General features: G+C 47.1%; 1 long non-coding RNA gene and 1 pseudogene across 1 annotated transcript in view; one reads left to right on the top strand and one right to left on the bottom strand.

Annotated features, from left to right (window-relative positions):
• LOC123790450 (uncharacterized) overlaps positions 1-12,115 on the bottom strand; it is an 80,306-nt gene extending 68,191 nt beyond the window's left edge. The window contains exon 1 of the long non-coding RNA XR_006779096.2: positions 11,985-12,115. This is a non-coding gene — a long non-coding RNA (uncharacterized LOC123790450). The remainder of the gene's footprint in view (positions 1-11,984) is intronic.
• Positions 12,116-12,208: 93 nt separating this feature from the next.
• LOC123790449 (GTP:AMP phosphotransferase AK3, mitochondrial pseudogene) lies at positions 12,209-12,939 on the top strand (annotated as a pseudogene).
• Positions 12,940-24,930: the final 11,991 nt, after the last annotated feature.

Raw genomic sequence — 24,930 nt, 5'->3', positions numbered from 1 at the left:
AGATCTCAAGCCTACCACTTACTGGGCGTGATTATGGATGACAGAACCTCTGTAAGCCTCTGTCTCCTTCTACAATGAAAGGAAGAAAGGAATTCCGTTTTACCTGCAGCATGAAAAATTCAAGTAAAAAAAAAAAAAAATCAATAGACTCCAGTTTCCCAGAGTCAGCCTTCCTAACAACTAGAAGGCTTTGCCAGAGAGGTTATGGAATCCTCTTTTCTGTAAACCTCTAAAATGATGACAGAGCCTCGTTACCTAGAGAAGGCTTTTGCTGAGACCTTCCCCTCTCTGGAGTACAATCAGGATAGTGTGGGAAGGGCTTAACACGACTTCAGTTTCTTAATATCAATATTGGTGACACTCTTTTGCTTCTAATCTATTTGTTTAGCAAAAATTAATTTTGGGGCACCTGGGTGGCCCCGTGAGTTAAGGGTCTGCCTTCAGCTCAGGTTATGATCTCAGGGTCCTGAGATCGAGTCCCGCCTCAGGCTCTCTGCTCAGCGGAGAGTCTGCTTCTTCCTCCTCCCTCTGCCCCTCCCCCTACGTGGGCGCCTGTGCGCTCTCTCTCTCTCTCCCCCCTCAAATAAATAAAATCTTCCTTAAAAAAAGGTAACTTTGACACAATCACCTTCTTGTTTGCTTCTACCCATATTCCAAGCTTCATCGCAATGCATTAAAAATCAAGATATTTTGGTTTGAAAATTATCGGCCACTTCTCTGTTTCAAGATTCAGAAACCCCCCATTCAAACTTAAGATGTATCCGATAGTCTTTACCAGTATGCCAAAAGGTGGCAAAACCAGTCGATTACTTCCACACATCAGTGAAATGAACAAGCAGGGACAGACGTGAGACAAGTAATGGTTACCTGAAACGAACAACTTACCAATCACCATTTTGTGCCCGAGCCCCACATTTCATTAACTGAGGCCTCGTCTACTTTTCATGCAAGCCAGGAAATGGGGAGAAAGGCAGGTGGACAGGTGGACAGAAGGTGCGATTGTGAACGTGAGGCACTCGTGGAGAAAGAGTCAGCCTGAGTAAGTGAAGGACTGAGGCAGGGCCCAGTTCTCCCCAGGGAGGCAGGCGTTGCTGGAGAAAATCAGCTCAGTGTTTCCACTCCAGGGCGGACCAGACCCAGGAAGGGCTTTGGGTTGGGCACCACACAACAGTCTGAAAGTGCAGACAGATTCGTCGCACCCACGGCAGGGGCCTGCCACACTACCTTCTGCGGGGACCCCACTACCTGTCGCAGTGGGCCGTGTCTACAGGCAAGGGAGCAACCCGGAGAATTCATTCCATGACGCCACAAATATTGATTGCGTCCTACATGTGCCAAGATTCTGGTCTGTGCTGGGGAAGCACAGGGGACCAAGACGTAATCCTTGCTCGCAGGAGACCTGCAGTTCAGTAAGAAAACAACACAATTACAGAAGGAGTTACAGGAGAGCATGAGAATCACGATGGGGGAAACCGAAGTGACCTAGTCTGGAGTTGTTAAAGGGAAACCAAGCTGGGCACTAGGTCAAGGTGGTCAAGGCAGACGGTACTCAGTAACGACTGGAGTTGGGGAAAGAGATTTCAAGATGGACGGAGCTCGATTCTGAAGACAGCAGTGACAGCTGGGGATCCAGAGCCAACTAGCAGAGCGAGGGGGTCAGCGGATGGAAAATCACTAAGGGGAGACATCCAGGGACGGGGATTCTTGCTGAACTGGCCAAAGAGGAATTTTGCTGGAGGCAGGCCAGGGACTTAGGTGTCAAGGGTGGGGGATGAGGATGGCAATCAGATACCAAGGGGGGGTGGGGAGTCTCGCTAAACAGACTGAGCAAGATTCTTGCTAAAACTGCACCGCAGCAGGCCAAGGACAGGGCCCAAAGTCGGGGCCCCGTCAACGTGAGGGCTTACAGGAGGCTTTGGTTGGAAGAGAGACTTGGTCAGAGTGCTTCCTGCAGAAAAGGCATATTTGGGCTACAGACTGAAACTGACAGAAGTTGCATGGGAGCAGATTTCCAAGCAAGAGAGAAGGGCGAGTGTGAACGCCCCAGACGGGAGGGGGGGCACCACATACTTGGCAAAGTGGACAAAGCCGGTTATGTTGGCAGATGAAGTCTGGGGCAAAGGGGATCGGAAGTGAGACTAGAGACAATAAGCGAAAGAGAGATTTTGCAGCCTTCGCAAACTGTATCAGAAGATCAGATCTGTCCTAAGGCCCAGCAGGGAAGCTTCCCCTGGGGGAGTGAGATTGATTGATTTCTCTAGCCTCCGGACTGAAGACAGAGCGGAGAGGCAAGGCTGGAGGCTGGGCGTGGGCGGTGTGAGCTCTTGCAAGAGGATGAGGATGACAGCCTGGGGCTGGGGAGGATTAAGATATTCTGCAGTTAGGAACAGTAGCCCTTGAGCGGCGCCTGGGGTCAGTCGGTTTAGCATCTGCCTTCGGCTCAGGTCATGATCTCAGGGTCCTAGGATCAAGCCCCACATCAGGCTCCCTGCTCAGTGGGGAGTCTGCTTCTCCCTTTCCCTCTGCCCCTCCCCCTACTTCTGTGCACGTGCTCTCTTTCTCTCTCTCAAATAAATAAAATCTTTTTTTTTTTTAAAGGAATAGTAGCACTTGATTCAGTGGCAGGATTTAGTGACAGGAGAGAAAAAGGCAGAAGTCAAGAACAATTCCCAGGAAGCAGCCTTTGGCAACCGTGGAGATATTAAAGTTAGCAACGCTGATGGAAGAACAGCTTGCAGGGGAAGATGAGGACTGGCTTGACACACACTGAGTTTGAGTTGTAAGATGTTCAGGTTTGGAGCTCAGGCACTGAAACCCTGTTCTCTCTAGTTCTGATGGTGCTTTGCACTGTCTCTTGAGGGCTAACATGGCGGCCTCCCATCATTCCTCGCTGATTATCAAGGACTTGTTCTGAGGGCTACACCAAGGGGAGGTGGGTACCCAGGACATAAAGAATAGTGGAAGGGGCAGACAGTAAAAAGACAATGTAGGAAGCATCTAAAAGAATAACTAGTTCCTCTTTCCCCTCTTATCTTTCTAGAACCCTCCCCAGTCCTGCTTCCAAGGACAAAGTCCAAGAGGTGTCATGCGTTTCCCACCAATTCACACGCCAAAGGTACTATTAATAGCCTACAGGAAATGGGGCACCTGGGCTGTTTAGTTGGTTAAGCGTCGGACTCTTGATTTCAGCTCAGGTCATGATCCCAGGGTTGTGAGATCGAGCCCCACAAGGGACTCTGCAGCTGGATGTGGAGCCTGCTTCAGATTCTCTCTCTCCCTCTTCCTCTGCCCCTCCCCACCACCTCCCCCTCTCAAAATCTCAGGCCACTAGATGCAATGTGGTCACGTGAACTGGAATCTGGAACAGAGCGAGGACATTAATACAAAAGGGGGTGAAATCCAAATTCAGTCTGGAGTTGAGTTCATAGCAATACACACATGTTAGTTTCTCAGTTGGGACAGATGTACCTTGGTTGTTACATAAGATATTAGCAAGAGGGGGAACCGGATGATGGGGAAATATGAAAACTCTCTGTCCCATCAATGCAACTTTTCTGTACCTCTGACATCATTCCATCAGAAAAGTTTATTAAGATTTTATTTATTCATCTGAGAGAGAGAGAGAGAGTGAGCACAAGCAGGGGTGGGGGAAGATGGAGAAGCAGACTCCCCACAGAGCAGGGAGCAGACTTGGGGCTCGATCCCAATCACGACCCCAGCCAAAGGCAGACGCTTAACCAACAGAGCCACCCAGGTGTCCCAGAAAAGTTTTTTTTTTTTTTTTTTTAAAAAGGACTGTATGTCATCAAGAACCCTCCGATTCAAATGGAAACCGACAAGGGGTCACCTGCGGCTTTGGGAATCACGACACATTATGAAAATCAGTAGGTCCCCTGTTTCCCGGCACAGATGAAGAAGGAAGTGCCACGGATGCCAGTTTTGCAGAAAACTGAAACTACTTACAACATTCTTTTTCAGCTATTTTTTTATGGCAAGCATTCAAAAGTGGATGATAAACTCCCCTGCCCTTTGAACAGAGGACAGTATGTGTAATGGAATCCTTTCTGGGTGAATCGGGGTCACCGGTGAGAACATCTGCTATTACTTGACACCGGGCCAAGAATGGGTCTGCCTTCGGTTCTCTTCACCGTGGCAGGGAGCTGGGAATGCAGACGCTATCCACCACAGCTAAGAAGTGGCTCAGAAACGGCCCCAAAAGAAGGCTGTGGATTAAGATGTTCTAACCTCAGGTGAGCCGGCACCAGGTAGAGCGCACCTGGCACCTTAAGCAAGCACTTTAGCCAAGCAGGGCAGCCGGCAGCGGATTTTCCCGTGTATCTGTTAGTTTTCCCCTTTTACGGTTAGTAACATAGCCTCTCCTGTCCTTGCCTGAATCTGCAAAGCGTGTACTCTGGACAACAACTGAAGACAGGGCGCCTGGGTGGCTCAGTCGGTTGGGAGCCTGCTTTCAGCTCAGGTCATGATCCCAGGGTCCTGGGATGGAGCCCCGCATAAGGCTCCTTGCTCGGTGGGGAGCCTGCTTCTCCCTCTTCCTCTGCTCCTCTCTGCACTGCTCCAGCTCTCTCCCCCAAATAAATAAATAAAATCTTTAAGAAACAACAACAAAAAAAACTGAAGAGACCAGCAGCCCCCTGTATCTCATGCCTGGCCTGGGAAGCAGGTGGAGGGGAGGGGCTAACTCGGAGGGGAGGGGCTAACTCCTTTGTATCTTCCTAAGGGAGTTTAAATTGTGACCTTTTCCAGCTCTACTCAGAGAATATTTTCTCTGTGATGTATATCACGGGGGGATTCTTTGGTTTCTATTACAAGAAGGAGTGTCTAATGAAACCAAAGCAGTATGATGGGAGCTGGGGTGCTAAGCAGCCAGAGAAGAGAAGTCTTTTCTACCACCTTCTCCCAGGTACACGTGCCTCTTGCACTCCCTGGAGTCCAACCAATGCCCACCTCGCAGCTCAGTCAAAAGATGGACCCAGGGCGCCTGGGTGGCTCCGTTGGTTAAGCATCTGCCTTTGGCTCGGGTCATGATCCCAGGGCCGGTCAGACTCCCTGTTCAGCGTGGAGCCTGCTTCCCTGCCCCTCCCCCGGCTCATGAGAACTCTCTCTTTCTCTGTCGAATAAATAAATAAATTCTTTAAAAAGAGAGAGAGAGAGATGGACCCCTCCTCTGGAAAATGGCCTTCACCATGCTGTCTGCCCCAGCTTTTCCCATAGTCAGCTCCCCAACCTGGACTTAATCTCCCATGAAGACAGCATGGAGGGCACCTTCCTGAAGTCTCTTTCCCTTGACTGCTCTCAAAAAGGGCTATAAAAAACGACGTGATGGGTTATTCTCACCCTACTAGCAAGAGAGAAAGCTCTCTCTAGAATAAAGATTTGGGGACACAGGAACTATTTAAAGAGCAACGAGGGTGTCCAAGAAGCTCCCTATACAATGTCCACTTGGCCAGCTGTTGGCTGGAGACAGACTCAAGCTTCCACCAGCACCACCAATATAAATAAACACGGCCAGAGGTTTTGACCTGAAATCGTCAGCTAACTCATCTGAAGCAAAAGTGTGACTGAGGAAAAGGTATCTTAACATCCATCCTGGGCCCCCCTTCCCCCAGGAAAGCGTGCAAAGATGTCTGCTTCATCGAGGGCAGGGTTGTGCAAACTTGGAGCCTGATAATCCTGCCCTGTGGAGGGCTGTCCCGTGCACTGCAGGAACAGTGAAGCCACTAGGGTGGCTAGAGTTAGCCAATCAGAATACAAAGGTCTCAGTTAAATGTGAATTTCACATAAATAGCAAGTCTTTTTTTTTTTTTTTTTAAGTATAGGTATGCCCCATGCAATATTCATAGCCTCCCTGATCTCCAGCCACTGGAAGCCACTTGCCAGACCTACCCTGGCCCGAGGTTCCGAAAACTACAGATATCACCAGACATTGCCAAATGTTCCCCCTGGCGGGAGGGTGGGGAGGACCTGCCTGCGCCGCAGAGCCACTGATTCAAGATAACCCAACAGAAGGCCTCCCATCGCAATCTCTTTATCTTCGCTTTCAGAGGTCATCTGAATCCATCTGGTAAAGCATCAGTCAAAGAATTCAGCCACAGGAGAAACTCTTCTGCACCTCTTACTTAAACACTTTGCAAATATTATTTATTTTGCTTTTCTTTTTAAACCATTTTATTTATTTACTTATTTATTTAGAGTGCAGGCAGGGGGAGGGGCAGAGGGAGAGGGAGAGAGAGAGAGGGAGAGAATCACAAGCAGACTCTGCACCCAGCCCAAAGTGGGGCTCGATCTCATGACCCTGAGATCATGACCTGAGCTGAAATCAAGAGTTGGGTGCTCCACGGACTGAGCCACCTGGGCGCTCCTTATTTATTTTGCTTCTTAATGTCCTTTGGGATCGATTCCCTGTAGGTTTTCATGCCACGTAAATTCTTGGCTCTCTTTCAGGATTACCAGTCTCATTTCGCTCAGACAATGTGAATTATGAAGCCTGCCATATTTTCCATTTTCCTTCACAGCTAGAAAGCTTCGAGGTAAAATTCATGCACAGTTGCAGACATCACCTAAGCTCACATGGCTAGTGTTTCATTTTTTTTTTTTTAAGATTTTTTATTTATTTATTCGACAGAGATAGAGACAGCCAGCGAGAGAGGGAACACAAGCAGGGGGAGTGGGAGAGGAAGAAGCAGGCTCATAGTGGAGGAGCCTGACGTGGGGCTCGATCCCATAACGCCGGGATCACGCCCTGAGCCGAAGGCAGACGCTTAACCGCTGTGCCACCCAGGCGCCCCTCATTTTTTTAAACAAACATCTACACTGTGGCTTTTGTATGCACATATATTTGAAATGCTTTACAAATATTAACTCCTTGAATCCCTATAACTTCTTAATTACCTATGCGTATGTACTATTATTATCCTCCCTTTCAGGATAAAAAAACGGAGTTCCTCTTTCTGATGTTTTTATGAATTATTTCCTCTTTCATCGCTGTCCTTATAAGTAAGCCCCCTCCGATTCTGTTTGGCAGCTGGCTGGGCAAAGTTAGTGTATCCCACACGGAGACCACTTCCGACCCTCATCCTCACCTGTCTCCTGTTTCAACTGCCACCAAAGCCACCAGCTCCAGTAACGTCTTCGAGGTGCACCCCCCCCCCCCGAGCCCAGCCTCACACCCAGGCGCACACCTTTCATCCCCCATCTTGGCTTCCCTGGGAGCACCAAGATGTGGGACAATAAGGGACCTGGCTTCAGAGCCCAGAACCGCACAACCTATAATTGCAGAAGAATTAACACCTCATGGTCCAAACATTGTGCAATGGAAGATGGAGACTGGAAGATAAATTCATTCTCTTTTCTTTTTACTCCAGACTGCCCTGAGATGCCGCTTTTCAGAGGCGCTGCTACAAAATAAAGCCATCGGAAGTACTTAGTGGCAATCAGCCCAGCCATGTCTGCTCAGATGCCCCTCCTTCTCTGTCTCATTCCCGTTCTCTTGCTTCTGCTCCCGGGGACTGTCCTCCTAACAAAGCAGCAGCAACCTGCTATTGTCAGGTTCTGCTAGCTAAGGAATGCAGACGACAATGCTTATAAATAATTACCAACAAAATCACACTGGATGGGAGTTGATCCATTCTTTCCATTAACTTCTGAGTCAGGAATATTTACTGTGGCCCAATCGGAATCCAATTCTGGAATGTTCTCCCTAGCGGCACTTTAAGGGTCAACCCCATCATCTTGACAGCTGAGGACACCAAGACCCAAAGAGGGAAGGGGATAGCTCGAAATCGCATGTGGGAATATAGTACATATAGTTAGTGCCTCCAGCGTCAGATTCCCATAACCGATTATTTCATCCCGTGCTTGCAAATCGGGTCATTAGCACTACTGTCCCCATTTTATGCATGAGAAACAGAGGCTCTGAAAAAGCGCGGTGAGATGTTCAAGGTCACCACATTAGCAGATGGAAGAGTCAGGCGGACACCAGGTCTCCAAACTAGTTCTTTTCCCAGCTGCCAGCTGGTCGTCTTGGGAGCCAGGTAGAAAACCAAACCCAGCCTTTGGAGGAACACAGGCTTTCAATTCAAGCCCTAGTCCAGCCACTGAACAGCTCTGTAACCTTAAGTTACTTAAGTTCTCCAAGACGATTTTTTAATTCCAAAACTGGGGAATCCTACCATCTACTCACAGTGGAGCTTTGAAGACGAAATGAGATATATATATATTTTTTAAAGATTTATTTATTTATTTATTTATTTGACAGAGATAGTGACAGCCAGCGAGAGAGGGAACACAAGCAGGGGGAGTGGGAGAGGAAGAAGCAGGCTCATAGTGGAGGAACCTGATGTGGGGCTCGATCCCAGAACGCCGGGATCACGCCCTGAGCCGAAGGCAGATGCTTAACGACCGCGCCACACAGGTGCCCCCGAAATGAGGTATTTTAATCTCCCAACAACAGTGTCTGTACACAGTAAGTGCTTAATAAATATTAGCCAGCATCAGTTCTCTGGAATCAAAGACTCCTTCCCCAAACAATATTAGCTTCTCTTCTGGAGACACTACTAAGTGCCAGGTGTGATGCTAAGCGTTTTCCACTGAAGGACGACTCACTCTGACCATCCTAACCTCACTGAGGGAGGGAAGACGAAGGGGAAAGTCTGCTACTCCCTCTTTGTTTCTTGTTGCCTCTGCCAACAGCTCATAAACTTTCATCATTTACGTGCCCCCTTGCTGGATGTTACCATATCTGTGCACCAGTTTTCATTGTTTTTAAAAGCAAACTCAACCCCCAACGTGGGGCTCGAACTCACAACCCCGAGATCAAGAGTCGCATGCTCTACCGACTGAGCCAGCCAAGCTCCGCACACCCATGCGTACCAGTTCTAGAACTTGAATTTCTGGTTTAGTTTTGCCCTAAGCAAGAACACTAACAGATATTAGGTCTGAGCGCTAGTTATAGTCTTCCTTATACACATTAAAACATACACATCCACCGTTACAGTGAAAAATGTAATTATTTAAAATATCCCAGAAAAAAAGACGATAGGACAAGATTGGAAAATACTCCAGAAAGAAAGAAGATAGAACAGTATTGGCAAAACATCGATCACTGTGAAACCAGATGCTGAGTGCACGGGGGCCGTAGCCTTCTCTAATTCTTCATGTCTTTGAAATTTTCATAATAAAATAGTTTTAAAAAATAAAATAAAACACAGTTATCAAACCTAGAGATGGGGAAGGGAATGTTCTTTCGCAGAGACCTAGAACCACGTCACATTCCCCAGTGGGAAAAGCTAGCCCATAATAGCTCCTAGAAGGTCAGAGTCACGGGGACAGACGCTCAGGCTTCATTCTTTCACACGGGCTGCAAGCCCTGTGCTCCGAACAACTAGTCACAGAGACAAACGCCCAATTAACGTCTGCTGAATCAACGAGGGAATGATTACCAAGCCTCTTACCTTCCTTGTGGCTTCCGGCTCCGTCTCCTTGGATGCCCTGTCCTGCTGACTCTCCCCAGACAGCGGGCAAGAAATTAACTCGGAAATTTGTACCCCAACATGATAAGCACTGCAAAAATAAGCCTCGTGTGAGGAGCTCCTGCTGTTTTTCATTTACGGCCACACCATTGGGCGTCTGTTACCATGGAAAACATCTAGAAAGTTTCAACAACTGCCCACAATCACACTTGGTGGGCACTGGACCACTTCTGCTAAATGCAGCCAAATGTGTTCCGTGGTATTCCTAGGCTACTGGCCTTTATGTATTTGGCCAGAGAATCTCTTAACCAGACGCTGTGAAGTTTTATAACCAATATCACAAGTGGCTTAAGTGCCATCAGCCTGGCACTGAGGTGGTCTCGGGAGCCAGAAAGGACCCTGTGCTTTAGGATTCTGATGTCTACCTGCAGCCCAGCACCCTTCGTGCCTGTTCGAAGCTGGAGCGAAGCGCATCCTCGCCCACCCGCACCTGCAGCTGAGCAAATGCTACCTTCTCTCCGAAGATACTCTCTGGGATATTCTGGGATTACATTCAGGTACCAAATTAGGTGTCTCAATTAAAGGTTGAATATACTACAAGTCTAAATCTACCAAGGAGGATAGAAAGACCTTGGTGGGATCGTTTTTTGTGTATATAATTAAAAGACAGTAAGAGTATGCTGCTCTGTTATGCAAAGCAATTACAACATCGTTTCTTTCTTCCTTTGCTGGAGGATATGGGCCAAATTTCTATTAAATATCCGTACGCCTTTTGAATCTTCCTATGTATTCAGTGTAACTCTTTTGAATATGGCAACAATAAGAGAGAGTATATGACTAACTTAAAGACCCAAAATAACAGAAACAATTTTTTTTAAAAAGTCTGAGCAATTAAGAGTAGCAGTTCCATCGGCTGCCACAAACTACAAATACAGAAATTAGGTTTCTACGCCCCAAATCTTTATTCTGGAAATTGCTTGCTCTCTTGCTTATCGGGTGAGAACAACCCAACACCTCCTTTCTATGGCTCTTCTTGAGAAATGAAGCGGATGGAGGGTTGGTGGCCCAGGAGCCCCTCATGAACATTAGTTCCATATGATCCATGGTCCCACGTGGTATTGAGCCAACTGGACCACCCAAGACTAAGTTGAGGCTGCATCTGATCCACGGCTTGTGTAATAAATTAACCCAAAAGCATCTTTTCAAGCAAGTGATCAGCAGATAACTCAGTTTAAAAATTCTACACAAACTGAGGGCTTCAGAGGGGCAGGGGGGGAGGAATGGGATAGACTGGTGAGGGGTAGTAAGGCGGGCACGTATTGCATGGTGCACTGGGTGTTATACGCAACTGATGAATCATCGAACTTTGCATCAGAAACCAGGGATGTACTGTATGGTGACTAACATAATATAATAAAAAAACATTTAAAAAAATTTTTAAAAAATTCTACACGGAGGACCCCTGGGTGGCTCAGTCATTAAGCATCTGTCTTGGGCTCAAGTCATGATCCCAGGGTCCAGGGTTTGAGTCCTGCATCGGCTCTCTGCTCAGTGGGGAGTCTGCTTCTCCCCGCTCCCTGTGCCCCCCCGCCCGCTCATGCTCTCTCTCTCTCTCTCTCTCTCTCTCTCTCACGAGCTCTCTCTCTCTCAAATAAACAAATCTAATCTTAAAAAAAATGTTCTAGACAGAAATAAAGCAGAAATGGCCCATAGACAAATGAAAAGGTGCTCACTCTCACTCCTATTGAGGGAAGTAAAGGGAAAATTGCTGGTCTGCTAAACTAGCCTCCTAAAAGCACCCCTTCGTTCCATTGTTGCAAATGGAGCAATCTTTTAAACACAAAAATCAAGTTATCTTTTTCTGCTGCTTGAAACCTGGCTTCCCAGTTCACTTCTTGGGTATATTGAAATATACATTGTAATATACTTTAGCATAAACTGAATATAAATTACACAGTGCTGCAACTTTTCGCATTTACGGTGTCTTAGAAATCTTTTCATGTTAGCACACAGAGATCTGTCTTTGTAGCTGCGACGAACACAGGGCTAGTCGGCTAAGGTTCATTTAGCTCTTCTCTTATTAGTGAGCATTTGGGGAATTATCAATTTTGCACTGGTACAAACACTGCCAAAGCAAACACCCTATCTGTGCCTCCTTGTCTTACTTCGAGAGTTTGTCTTAAGGAAGACACTGAGAAGTAATTTTATAAGACCTCAATAGCCCCTGTCAAGCTGCCACACTAGCTGTGAGGACACCCCACCCATGGAGTGTGAGAGCCCTACTTCCTCACATTTGTGCCAATGTTTGCTTCTCGATGTTCTGGATTGTCTGTCTATGCCTGTGATTCCCATCGTTCTTCAATTCCGGGAAATTCTTGTATGTTCTTGAATTATTTCTTTAAAGACCATCTCTCTCCTTCCTTTCCATTTTCTACGTGTGAAGGGTGGAACTCTGACTCTACAGCTCATGTGTCTGCAGTTTTCTTTTCTACTTACCATCTTTTCCACTGCATGATGGGAGGAGATCGTGGCTATGTCTTCCAAGTCACGAAGCTCTCTGGTTGTGTCCAATACATGCTCGCACCTGCTCGCACTGGGTGGGGGCGGGGCTGGGTCCTCGCTGCGCCGCCCCCGCTGCCCCCCCACCGCCCGGAGCACGGGGCCCGGAGCCCGGAGCGCGGGGGCCCAACGGTCGGCAGCCCCCGCCTGGCCCAGCAACCATGGGGGCGTCGGGGCGGCTCCTGCATGCGGTGCTCATGGGCGCCCCGGGCTCGGGCAAGCGCACCCTGGCGTTGCGAATCACCAAACACTTCCAGCTGCAGAAGTTCTCCAGCGGGGACCTGCTCCGAGACAACATGCTGCGGGACACAGAATTCGGTGTGCTGGCCAAGGTTTTCATGGGCCAGGGGAAGCTCATCCCGGACGACATCATGACCCGGCTGACCCTTCACGAACTGAAAAACTTCACCCGGGAGAGCTGGCTGCTGTGCGGTTTCCCCAGGACGCTGCGGCAAGCCGAGGCCCTGCAGAGGGTTTATCAGATACACCTGGTGATGAACCTGAGCGTGCCGGTGGAGGTCATCCGGCAACGCCTCTCTGCTCGCTGGATCCATCCGAGCAGCGGGCGCGTCTACAACCTCGAATTTAACCCTCCCAAGGCGGTCGGCGTGGACGATCTGACTGGCGAGCCTCTGGTTCAGCGTGAGGACGACAGACCGGAGACACTTAACGAGAGGCTGAAGGCTTACGAAGACCAGACCAAACCCGTCCTGGAATATTACCGGCAGAAGGGGGTGTTGGAAACCTTCTGCGGCACAGAAACCGACAAGATCTGGCCCTGTGTGTATGCCTTCCTGCAAACAAAAGTTCCACAAATAGACCAGAAAGCATCGGTGACTCCGTGAGGGCAAATACTTGGAATCAGCAAGATGAACAGAATTTCTTCCTCCTCTCTTTCAGAAGTTCCTTGTTCTAAGGCTGCACCGTGTATGAATTCCTTGAGACTTACATGAGTTTCATTACTATAAATTTTATTTTGCATACTAAGGATAATGAGTCTCAGGCTGCAATTTGTCTTTGGAAATGGCCTCGTGTGTTTTATCCAGCTACGGGTTTGCGACTCAAAAACATCAGAGATGTCCAAGCTTAAAAAAAAAAATTGTTTTAGAGCAAAGTTGAAAGAGCAGTGGGTAGTAATCTGACTTGTGCTCAGGAGGGAAAAGAGATTGGCATCATATTTTTCTGGAAAAGTAAAAAAAAAAATTACATTATACTCATTTGGAGACAATATCTCATCAGAGGCTTTTGTGTAGCCAGATGCCAAAAAAGACATTTCTAGCACATGGGGCATGGTTTTGTGAGAGGCTGTATCCATAAAATTCCAGATAAAAATAACTGGATTTCGGTGCAGCTTGCAAATTTACTGCTGCCTTTAAATCAAGAAACCTATAAGGTGGCTGGCTAAGCTACATATATTTTGTTGCTAAACATACTTTCAGTTTACTTGGAATTTTCAAGTTGCTATAAAAATGTATCAAATAATATTTAGGCAAATATTACTTTGATGTGAGTTGTTTTCTTCTGAAAATGCATGAGCGCTGAGGGATATAACTGATGTTAGAAACTGACATTATGACACAAGCTCTTGGATAAGCACCAAAGTTGAGTGGATGTTCTTTGATGGAAAATGTAATTGACATCTTAACATTTTCAGAGGTTACAGGGGTTAAGAAATGTGTGCTTTAGGATCTACTTGCCAGTTCTTTTTGATCATTATGCTTTGAAGAGTAACAAAGTCTTTTTCTTAAAAAACAAAGAAGAAAAACTGGTAACACTACATGAAACACACATACTCTGTCATTAGGAGATAGAAATGGATCTGCCAGACCTGGTGGGAAATTTCCTTGACAAATACAGCAGTCATAATTAATAAACAGGTGTAGCAATAAAAAAGCTTTCTATGAGAGGTCAAAAGGACCAGGAAAGTGAGTTTGCTGAAGGCGGAGTGCTTTATTCCTGATGGAAGACGTTGATACCCGGGAGCGTTCACTGACACCCTCTCTTAAGGGGAGAAAGTCCTGCCAGTGTGTGTAATCTGATCAGCCATTTTTAAATCCTTATTTTAGATTCCTTCGTGGGGTTGGGAGGACACATGCTTATGTACCGTAGCCTGGTAGGAGTTGGGGAGAGAGGTGGAGGAGAAACAGTGTATCTTCAATGACATTTCTACTCTTATTTCAGTTGGTGCTATATCAAAAGAAACAAGTTCTTGTGCTGTTATTAACTGCCTTTGAAAATGTGGCCCATTTCACTCTGGGCACTTAAAATACAAATAACAGCTGGTGTCTCATATATTTGGGAGAAAAACTTACTTTTCTTTCTTTGGATTGTATTTTTCATTCGTTGTCAATTTCTCAAAATGGACCAAGTCTTTTAAAAAGGGTTACAGAAAACATTTCATCCTTCAAAATACTTTCTATAACGACCTACTTGGACATTATGTGCTTTCTAGAAAAGTGAACTACACGACTTATGAGCTGTCACGGGTCACTAGGTTATAAGATACACATTAGTCTTTGTTACAATAAAATTACACTTCAGGAAAAAATAGCTTCATCTGCTTATCGGGTTATTTTAAGGATCAAATTTTAATCTCCATGACCTCCAGTTGATTTGTTTGTGACTGCTTTATCCTCACACAGCAAAGACATTTACTTATGCTTATTCTTCTAAGTGAAGCCTAGTTGACCTAGAATAGTTTCAGGTCTACAACACAGTGATCTAACAATTCTATACATTATACAGTGCTCCCCACAATAAGTGTTAAGTCACTACGTTATTATAGTCTTATTGACTATATTCACTATGCTGTACTTTTCATTTCTGTGACATACTTATTTTATAACTGGAAGTCTGTGCCTCTTCATCCCCTTTCCCCATTTTGCCCATCCCCTCCCCTCCCCTCTCTTCTGGCAATCATCAGTTCATTCCCTGTATACATGAGTCTGTTTCTGTTTTTGTTCATTTGTTCTGTTTTTTAGATTCCACATGTAAGCGAAGTCATATGGTATCCATCTATGTGAAATCGTAAGGGATATGTCTTTGTCTGGCTTATTCTTAATTCCTCTTCTGCTTGCTCTATTCTTTATCTTGCTTGGGTGTTAATTTGCCTATTTTGTTCAGTTTGTTGTCTTCTGTAGTGTTGGGTCTTCCTCCAATGTGTGGTGAGCCTGACTCTGTGATTTTCTATATGCTTGAGATTCTCCATCAGTCGGTATTCCCTGACAGTGGGTGTCATCCGCTTGGGGAGATTGCTGGTCTGAACTGAGGCTACTCTTGGGGACAGCAAAGAAGGATAAGCCACTGAGTGAGAACGCTCTGGGGTCTCTAGGTCTATGCCATTCCCCTGGCAATGGACAGCCTCAAGACACATGGCCATGCCCACCTAATTTGGGCTCCCTGGCCATCACTCCTACCTGAAGGCTGACATATTGTCACTGCTATTCAGGTCAAGAGCAGACAGAAGAGCATCAGTGGAGAATGAATCGTTGGCCCCTCCTGCAGCAATGGCCCAAGGACCTACATGTTGATTGGCCTTGATACCCTTTGCTTCTGGTATCCGCCATCTTTGGGGATGGAGCAGGCTTGGTGCTCCCTGCACCTTTCCAACGATAGTCTTCCATGTGCATTTTGGATTGGGTTTTCTGTCGTTGCATCAAGCAACTCTACGTGCCACACTTCAGGATCAGTCCTGGTTTCTGGTTCACTGAAAGTGAAGTGCTATGGCAGAGAAGAATCTATAGGACTCAGTAGGCTCCTTAGTCCGCCATCCTGCAATGGAACCAGATTTCCTTGTCCAGCCTCAAAATCTATACATCACCAAACCTAGAGCTGCAGCCTTTAACTCTGGCTGCATGTTAGAATCATCTGGGGGAGCTTTAAGAGAACACTGATACCCCCGACATTGGGACTGAATTATCAGGTGTAGTCAGGGGTTGGGGAGCAGAATCATGGTCATTGCTATGTTTGCTGTGTTTTAAGAGCTCCCTAGCTTCTACAAGTCACTGTCCTAAAGTGCCGAGTTGATTAACTGAGCACCAGCCTACAAATCAGTGTTCAGCAGAGACTCAGAACCCCCTGGTCCTCTCACCAGCTGGAACTTACATCACGGAAGGCTCCGTCCCCCCTTGTCCCTTTTCTCCCCTCCACACGGATATTTAAGCAATGGATCATTTATCATTATTCTATCATGAGTCATCACCATGGCTAACACTTTTTCATTTTTCACTTTATCTGTGTTGCTGATCAAATGTCACCCGAGTTAACTGGGTTTCCTGGCTCGCTTGAATAAACACCTTTTCCTGTGTGGCTAGTTGGCCAAGCTCTCTGGTGCCTCCCAGCATTGCAACTCAGCTAACGATACTCATTTTCCAGTGCGCGGGTTGGGAAGCCAACTTACAGTGAAATCAGGATAGATGGGTTTGATGTTGTCTAACCTTCAGAACGGCTTTGGTTCAGTTCCTACTAAAAACCTGACTTTACACAAAGCCAATTAAGTAGACTCTGAAGATGAAGTAGTCCCAAAACACAATTCGTTTCTCTGAAAACAGCTGCATTTTGTATTAGTAACTGACATACAGTTAGAGCAACTGAAATGGGCACACATTTATAGGCAATAGTGGGATGCCCTTATTCTCCAGTTTGGCCCACGATCAAGGTCAAGGCCTCCAGTCTTGTGAGGTCCTTGGACACTTTTGGTGGTTGACCAGCTAGACAAGCTTACAGTAGTGCCTTCTCCAGCAAGGGGAAGGGAAACTCCAGGTATCCAGAATACACACCGAGTTTGAACAGAGTGCGGCTGGGGAGTAGGTATGAGGAAGAAGGAAGGTACACTGAGGACACATGGAAGAGGGCTTTGAATAGGACACAGTGGCACCACCCTCCCTTCAGCAAGCTGACAAAATCTGCATAATATCGAGAGACTGGAAAACATATTCAAAATTGGTGGTGGTAGTGGGGTACTCTCAAGAGGCTGGGATTTTCTGTAGGTAATCAGAATGTGTGTTTAATTAAGTGACGGACGTCCGGCCACATGGATACCAAATGTGGCTATTGTCAAAGTGGAAGCCTTTGAGAATTGATCAAACACCCACCCAGGCACGATTCCATGGATAAGGGCAGAAGCCACCGAGTGGGAGAAACAAGGAGGAAGTTAAGGTTAGATGTTGACTGGAAGACTCAGAAGAGAACGGGCAGTTGCTTATTTGGTAGGACATGGGATTTGAGGGTGTGATAGATTCGAAGGAAATCTCTAGAACTAAGAAAGAAATGAGAAGAGATTGACAAGAGAATGGATGGAATTGTGATAGGAGTAAAGCAAGAGACCCATGCTTAGTGGTCATGAGTTCTTGTTCTGCTTTCTCAATGTTTTTATTTCTTCTTATGAAAAATCACTCTTACTGTATCCCTTGAGCACTGGAACATTGATAAGAACCATTAACTTGGGTAAGTGAAGAGAGGTCCTCGTACATTACTTTGAAGCAAATGAAGTCTTACTGGGGTTTCCATCTAGCAAGAATGGGACTTGCTTCCTGGAGTCATTACCATTTGGAATGGCCATTTCATGGGGCCCTCAAATGTGGGAACATAGCACACAATATGTCTTCAATGGTGATCATTTCAGAAATTCCTGGGGATCCCGTGAAAATCTTTAGCAAGTTTAACAATTCCAAAACCTTCCTTTCCTTAGTCTCCAGAAGAGTGCTCTCAAAAGTCAACAAATGTAAGCAGTAAAGGAGTTTGTTAGCTCTCTTGTCGCTTAAAATGCCCTTGCGAAATGCAGTAGCCAGGAACTGTCAGGAGATGACATCTACCAGGAAGCTGTAGGGACTGCTGGGCCTCAGAGAGATGTCAAGCTCTGGTCAGTGCTGCTTCTGCATTTGAGGCCCCAGGGGAAGGGAAATGTCAAGTTCTCTAAAACACGACAAAATGAAACTTAAACTAAAACAACTCTAACAACAAGAAAAGCAGAAACATGTAAGAACAATACAAGTCCCTTTCGGGGACACTGTCCTTCTATGTGGATGGCTTTAAGCTCCTGGTCCCCGTTGGATATGCTGTTTGCTATTTTCTTTGCCTTAAACCACGAGTTGCAGGTTCAGGGAAGTAAAAAAAGCCTCTTATTAGAACACAGGCAGCAATCTCTTCAACATTGGCCACAGCAACTTCTTGCTAGACACATCTCCAAAGGCAAGGGAAACAAAAGCAAAAATGAACTACTGGGACTTCGTCAAGATAAAAAGCTTTTGCACAATAAAGGAAACAGTCAACGAAACTAAAAGGCAATCTCCAGAATGGGAGAAGATATTTGCAAATGACCTATCAGATAAAGGGCTGATATCCAAGATCTATAAAGAACTTACCAAACTCCACGCCCAAAAAACAAATAATCCAGTCAAAAAATGGGCAGAAGACGTGAACAGACACATTTCTTCAAAGAAGACATAAAAATGGGCAACAGACACGTGAAAAAATGCTCCATAGCCCTTAGCATCAAGAAAATACAAATCAAAGCCACAATGAGATACCACCTTACACAGTCAGAATGGCTAAAATTAACAAGATGGGAAACAACAGATGTTGGACAGGATGCGGAGAAAGGGGAACCCTCTTACACTGTTGGCGGGAATGCAAGCTGGTTCAATCACTCTGGAAAATGGTATGGAGTTTCCTGAAGAAGTTAAAAATAGAGCTGCCCTACAATCCAGCAATTGCACTACCAGGTATTTACCCCAAAGATACAGATGTAGTGATCTGAAGGGGCACCTGCACCCCAATGTTCATAGCAGCATTGTCCACAATAGCTAAATTCTGGAAGGAGCTGAGATGCCCTTCAACAAATGACTAGATTAAGAAGATGTGGTCCATATATACAATGGAATATTACTCAGCCATCAGAAAGGATGAATACATACGATTTACATCAACGTGGATGGAACTGGAGGGTATTATGCTAAGTGAAATATGGCAATCAGAGAAAGACAATTATCATATGATTTCACTTATATATGGAATATAAGAAACAGTACAGAGGATCATAGGAGAAGGGAGGGAAAACTGAAAGGGAAACCATCAGAGAGGGAGAAAAACCATGAGAGACTCTTAACCATAGGAGAAAAATGGAGGTTTTCTGGAGGGGAGGGGGGTGGGGGAGGGGATAATTGGGTGATGGGCATAAAGGAGGGCAGGTGATGTGATGAGCACTGGGTGTTACACGCAACTGTTAAATTACCAAACACTACATCTGAAATAAGTATGTACTGTATGTTGGCTAACTGAATTTAAACAAATAAATTTTTTAGGGGCGCCTGGGTGGCACAGCGGTTAAGCATCTGCCTTCGGCTCAGGGCGTGATCCCGGCTTTACGGGATTGAGCCCCACATCAGGCTCCTCGCCTATAAGCCCGCTTCTTCCTCTCCCACTTCCCCTGCCTGTGTTCCCTCTCTCGCTGGCTGTCTCTATCTCTGTCGAATAAATAAATAAAATCTTTTAAATAAATAAATAAATAAATAAATAAATAAATAAATAAATAAAATAAACAAATTTTTTAAAAGCCCCCCTATTGCCCACAGGCCCTTCCTTATCTGAGAATAGTCGCCAAAGGGGACACATTCTTCTAGTCACAGTTAACAATAAGGCTTAGGGTCATCTCAGATGACCTTAACACGGTGACTGACACTTGTCATAAGATAAAAATGGAGAAATTAAGAGGGCAGAGGGCGTAATGGTTGTCTCTGGCATGGACGGCGGTGAGGTGGGAGGTGGGAAAGCCAGGAGGGAGGTCAAGAAAACGTTCCAGAGAGGGAGGCTGATGGATAACCTTCTGCCTAGGGCAAGGCTGGGGGGTGATCAGATTTCTCCGCTGATTCAGTAAAACCTTCCTCCTCACCCCCTAGAGAGCGATCTCGAAAAGTTTTCTCCAACACAACAGGTACTTGCCACACGTAATCCTTAGCAATGACGAAGCTTTTGTTGCGCCGGTGTTTTGCAATTCTTCTAAGCAACGACTTCCTTCCTCCTCGCGCTTTTTTTCCAGGAAAGAAAGTCCATTTCTGCGCTCTGATGCATTACAGCCGGGGATGGCGGGCAGTCAGCTCATCACCGCCTCCGTGACGTCGCAAGCGCATCTGCAGGTAGTCACGTGATGACTCTTTCCATGAGCCACAGCGGAACCCCCCGGCCAAGCATCACAAGCCACAGGGGGCTTTAGAACTTAGCTCTCGGTGCCACGATCAGCATGAGCTATCGGGTAAACGTTCTCGGGAATGTCTTGAGAACATGTTCACATGAGTGTGTGTGTGTCGGGGAGCAGGGGGAGGGTACCTTATTTCCAAACTTACATGTAAACGTGTCAACAGCCCAAACATGCCTCAGTCTTGAGCTGCATGAATGAGCGTGTGCCTTCCTCGCTAACCCCACGCTCTGTACAGTTTATTAGGGAAGCCCCGCCCCAAGTATGTACCTGCTTAGTGTTCACACATCTGGTAAAGTCCACTTGCTCCCACCTCCCTAAAGACACAGCAGGAAGGTGTATGGGCGGCTCCCCAGGGCAGAGCGGACCAGTCAACGGAGGGGTTTGCGTGCTCTATCCGTGCGTTACACGAGTCACATGCAGCCTCCCTGAGGCTCTGGGTGAGGGGCCAGCTCTGCCTAGGAATCAACTCCCTGACTTTCTATGGTGTTTGGACTGCCCTGCCCACACGCTCCACCTATTTTAGACAGCACATGACTCTGACTCACACGAAAGAGCAAAGAACTGCCTGATGGCTTTAAAACATGCCACGCACCCACGCCCTTGGGCGAGAGTCCAAAAGAACTCAGGTATCTGAGTGTCCCTGTCGGAGACCCTTTCCCCTTCTGGCATTTACCGACAGATCCAATGAGCGAGGTCATCAAAACTCAGCAAGAGACAAAAAAACATTTCAAAGTTATCTCCCAAACGTACAAGTTGAGTACTTGAGCAAAAATGTGGGGGCCAAAAAAAAAAAAAGAAAAGAAAAAAAGTCAAGTCATTTCTAGCTTGATGTCTTCTATGATATAGTTAGCTATGCCCAGATGCTGCGGGTGGGAAGAAGCCTAAAAGGGTCCATATCAACAGGGTCTTGAGGCCACCAAGAAGGTGCATGGAGAACCTTATTGCAGGGGCCAATGGCTTCAGGTGACACCATGGAAATGAAGTGCCCCACGGTCAAGGGCGCTTGCCCGAGGCATCTTTCCCTTGCTAGGTTAATCCTCAGAAGTCGTCTTAGCTGAGAGCTCTTTTGGCAGCAAGGTCTGAAACCCACTCAAATTTGCTCAAATAAATTGTGTGTTGTGTGGGGGTAGCAGGGAGAAGGGAGAAAGCTCACTCTCTGTAGGGAACTCATCGGGATTCAGGAATTGCTAATGAACCAGACCTCTGTAGGGGCAGGAAGCGGGGCTCCTCAGAAGCCTCCACAGCCAGAACCAGATTCTTTTGCTTAGGGCAAGCTCACTGGCTCCCCTCTTGTGGGTGTTCACACATGCAACAGTGGGTCTAAAACAGAAAAATCGCTTGAGTCACTCAGGCTCCGCGTCTGGGGAACGAAGGGAGTGGTGGGGACTCTGGGCCACTTACATAAAATCCTTCATTCTCGTCCTGTCCCCTGTTAAGTTTGCTGAAAACTCCATTATTCTAAGTAGAGCCCCATGGACAGCTCCAGTCTCTGGAGCCTGGCCAGTGGTGCTCCTGGAGGGACCCTCGTGGGAACAGGTGTGACGTTTGAATGAAGGTCCCCCAAGTCTTCAGAGTCCCAAGTGCACCTCAAGTGGCTATGCTTAGAAAGTCACAACTTGCCTGCCGTTTGCTCTGGAAGCCCACCCATTGTAAAATGTGAAAGCTTCGAGTTTCTAAGTGTTGGCAATCACTTCGAATTTCAAACCCTGCGGGCCAAACAAAACATGTTGTGTTTTAACTACGTCCCGTGGGCGGCTGGCTTCCAGCCACTGGTGCCCCAGTGCCTCAGCTTATGGTCCACGTATCTAGTTCCTTCTGTTCCTCAACTGTATTGGCAAATTCTATCTATGTCTCTGGGTTCAGAATTCCTAGAGAGTAATTTCAACGGCTTCCGGCTTGCTTAGTGGCCATCGCTGGTCCAATCCCATGGTGGGTCGGATGGCCCTTTCTAGAAGTTGTAGTTGACCGCTGTTGACACTTCCAGATTTGGGCTCCTCTTTGGATCACATTCTTGAACTGAGAAGGGAGCAGAAGACCTGCCTTCCCTGAACTTCCTAATCCTTCCTATAAGTAAAAGGAGGCAACAGTGATTAGATGCCCTGGGAAAATTTCCCAGCATGCTTCGTTGGGGGTGGGGGAATGGCATCCAATGTCTGACAGGCACTGTGGTGGTGTCTTCTCCACGGGTCGCTTCTCAGTCAGGGTTTCAGAGCAGAGATGAATATGGGCCATCACCCAAGCTTCTTGTGTGGTTAAGATGGACTCTTTGATTTCTTCGCATTTACAAGTGATACTCCTCTTCCTTTACTGAACTCTTGCTTGGTGATAGGTCGATGCCTGATAGCCACTCCTGCAGGAAGAGTTCCAGAATATTCTCTCACCAGTAAGGAAAAGAAGTGACGCTCATCAGGTTCTGAGGTGAGCTGCTTGTCTTCACACACTACTCCTTTTCAGAAATGGTCCAGAGGGCTGGTGGTCCTGCATTTCTCTCTGCTTGCTTAGTCCCATCACATAGTTTGAATTCGGGTCCAGGCTTTTCCAAGTCTCTGCAGACTCCGCTCTGTCTGTGCATTCTGAGAGACAATGCTGCTCAGGCTTTACAAAGATTTCTTTTCAAACATCCCATTTCTGGAAGGCGGCACCAATGTCCCTTGCTGCTCTTGCCACCCACCCACGGCAGAGCATAGGAGAGCCTGCCTGATTTGGGGCCAGCCCGCCTGAGTGTGGGTCCAACTCACCGTAAGTAAAAGTCTATAAAAAACAGAGGCAAAAATGGAACAAAAAGTAAGTTAGGCTGGCTCCTTTCGGTTTGGGGCAGAAAAACCCCAGGAAGCCCCTAGGAAAAACTTCGGAATTATTTTACCTTTCTGAGGGGAATCCTAGACCAGGAATTCACCCACGCTTGGAGAATACTCCTGAGAGGATGTATATGTTTTCCAGTCCCAACTTATTTTCAACCCCAAACTCAGGATAACCACACACACACACACACACACACACACACACACCAAAAAAACCCAAAAGACTCTAGAGCAAGCCCAAAAGTCTTGGTTGTGGTCTGGGAGCCTCTAATCTCCAACATTTCAAAGAGGGATTATATCCCGGGGGGTGTTTGGGGAGTCCCCTTTCTGCCTTTCATTTAATACTGGAAAGAAACTTGAAGCTCAGAAGTGTATACTGGTGTAGTGGACATTTATTTATTTATTTTAATGATTATTTATTTATTTATTTATTTGAGAGACAGAGAGAGAGCAGGGGGAGGAGCAGAGGGAGAGGGAGAAGCAGACTCCCTGCTGAGCAGGGAGCCCACACATGAGGCTTGATCCCAGCAACCTGGGATCATGAACTGAGCCGAAGGCAGTCGCTTAAGCAACAGAGGCACCCAGGCGCCCCTGGTGTAGCGGACATTTAATTGTGTGTCGACTTCTCCTCCCGCCCCTGATAACAACATACTGATTTTTCTTTGAACTTGCACCCCCAGCCGTGGCCCCTCTAACACCTGCTGTGACTCTGGCTCCAGGCTTGGGCACCGGGTCTGCAGGGGCCGTGGGGGATTCAGAGATGGGCATGGGTCCCAAACGAGGCGTGAGAGTCAGCCCTGACATTGTTGGAACTACAGAGTAAGAAGTGTCTGACGCTGGGACTGCTAAACTGGTCGATGGAGCCCCTCGTAGGGAATGCTAGCCTTGTAAGGAAACTCACCCAGCGGAAAGCAAGGTAGAAGGAGGGAGGCAGGGACAGTGTCCTTCACGCCTGTTTAAAGCCTCGGATCCAAAGAGGCTTGAAATCGCCTACCGAACTTTCCAGTTACGTGGGTCAGTAAATCCCGATTCCTTTAAGCCAGGTCAAGCCAGGCATGTGTTTCACAACCGGAGCGCTTGGGACCAAGACACCTGGCCAAGCGACAAATTGCTAGATCCTATACTTCCCACATACTCCTCCCCCTTCGTCGCTCAGACTTTGTCAACTCACGTTACTCTGTGTGACAATCCATCCCTGAGCAGCCCTGGCATTCGCCACTCCTTAGACATGAGTGTTCTTGATCATTCTATGTAGTCCTTCCTGGAGCTGCCAGGGTTCCGATCTTCTCGTTAAAGTATCAGTCCCCTAGAAAGTGCAAGTTGAGCTGCTCTTGTGAGCTCCCCAGGGCCTCGAGAGCCTTGGGAAACAAATGTCACCTCTCCTGCCATCTGCCTCGTGGCGCGTGGCTGTCTTCCCACTGTGTTCCCGCTGTGTTCCCATCCTGTTCTCCTAAGCAGAGCTCTCCTGCTCTACGGAAGAGTCACATACACCCGGCCTTCATTTGAAGCCTGGGTCAATAAGCTCCAGGACAAACGCCAACTCCTGCCAGAGCGCGTGTGTCCTCATTCATCGGCAAGAAACAACCAGAACCGCTGGTAAAAACTACTTGGAGGCCGCTGAGTGTTACCAGACTCTGCGCTCAGGCACAGGGTGACCGTCTGCCCCCAGGGCGGACGGACAGAACCCCCAGCTAGCCCAGCATTCCTGCCAGCTGCTTTCCTGGGCTCTGCTTTCCTGGGCTCCCCTGCATGGGCCCCGGGAAGACGAGGTCTTCGGAGAGTCTGTAACACCAGACATTTATGGAAAGGGGAGAGGAGGAATGGGAGGGAGAGAAGGACAGGGAGATGGGAGGGCGACGAAAATAGCTTTGCTGTGACCATTTCAATT

The sequence above is a fragment of the Ursus americanus genome, chromosome 5 (genome assembly GCF_024610735.1).
Source record: "Ursus americanus isolate L20-20 chromosome 5, mUrsAme1.1.p, whole genome shotgun sequence".
NCBI lineage: Eukaryota > Metazoa > Chordata > Mammalia > Carnivora > Ursidae > Ursus > Ursus americanus.
This window is presented reverse-complemented; position numbering and strand designations above follow the sequence as displayed.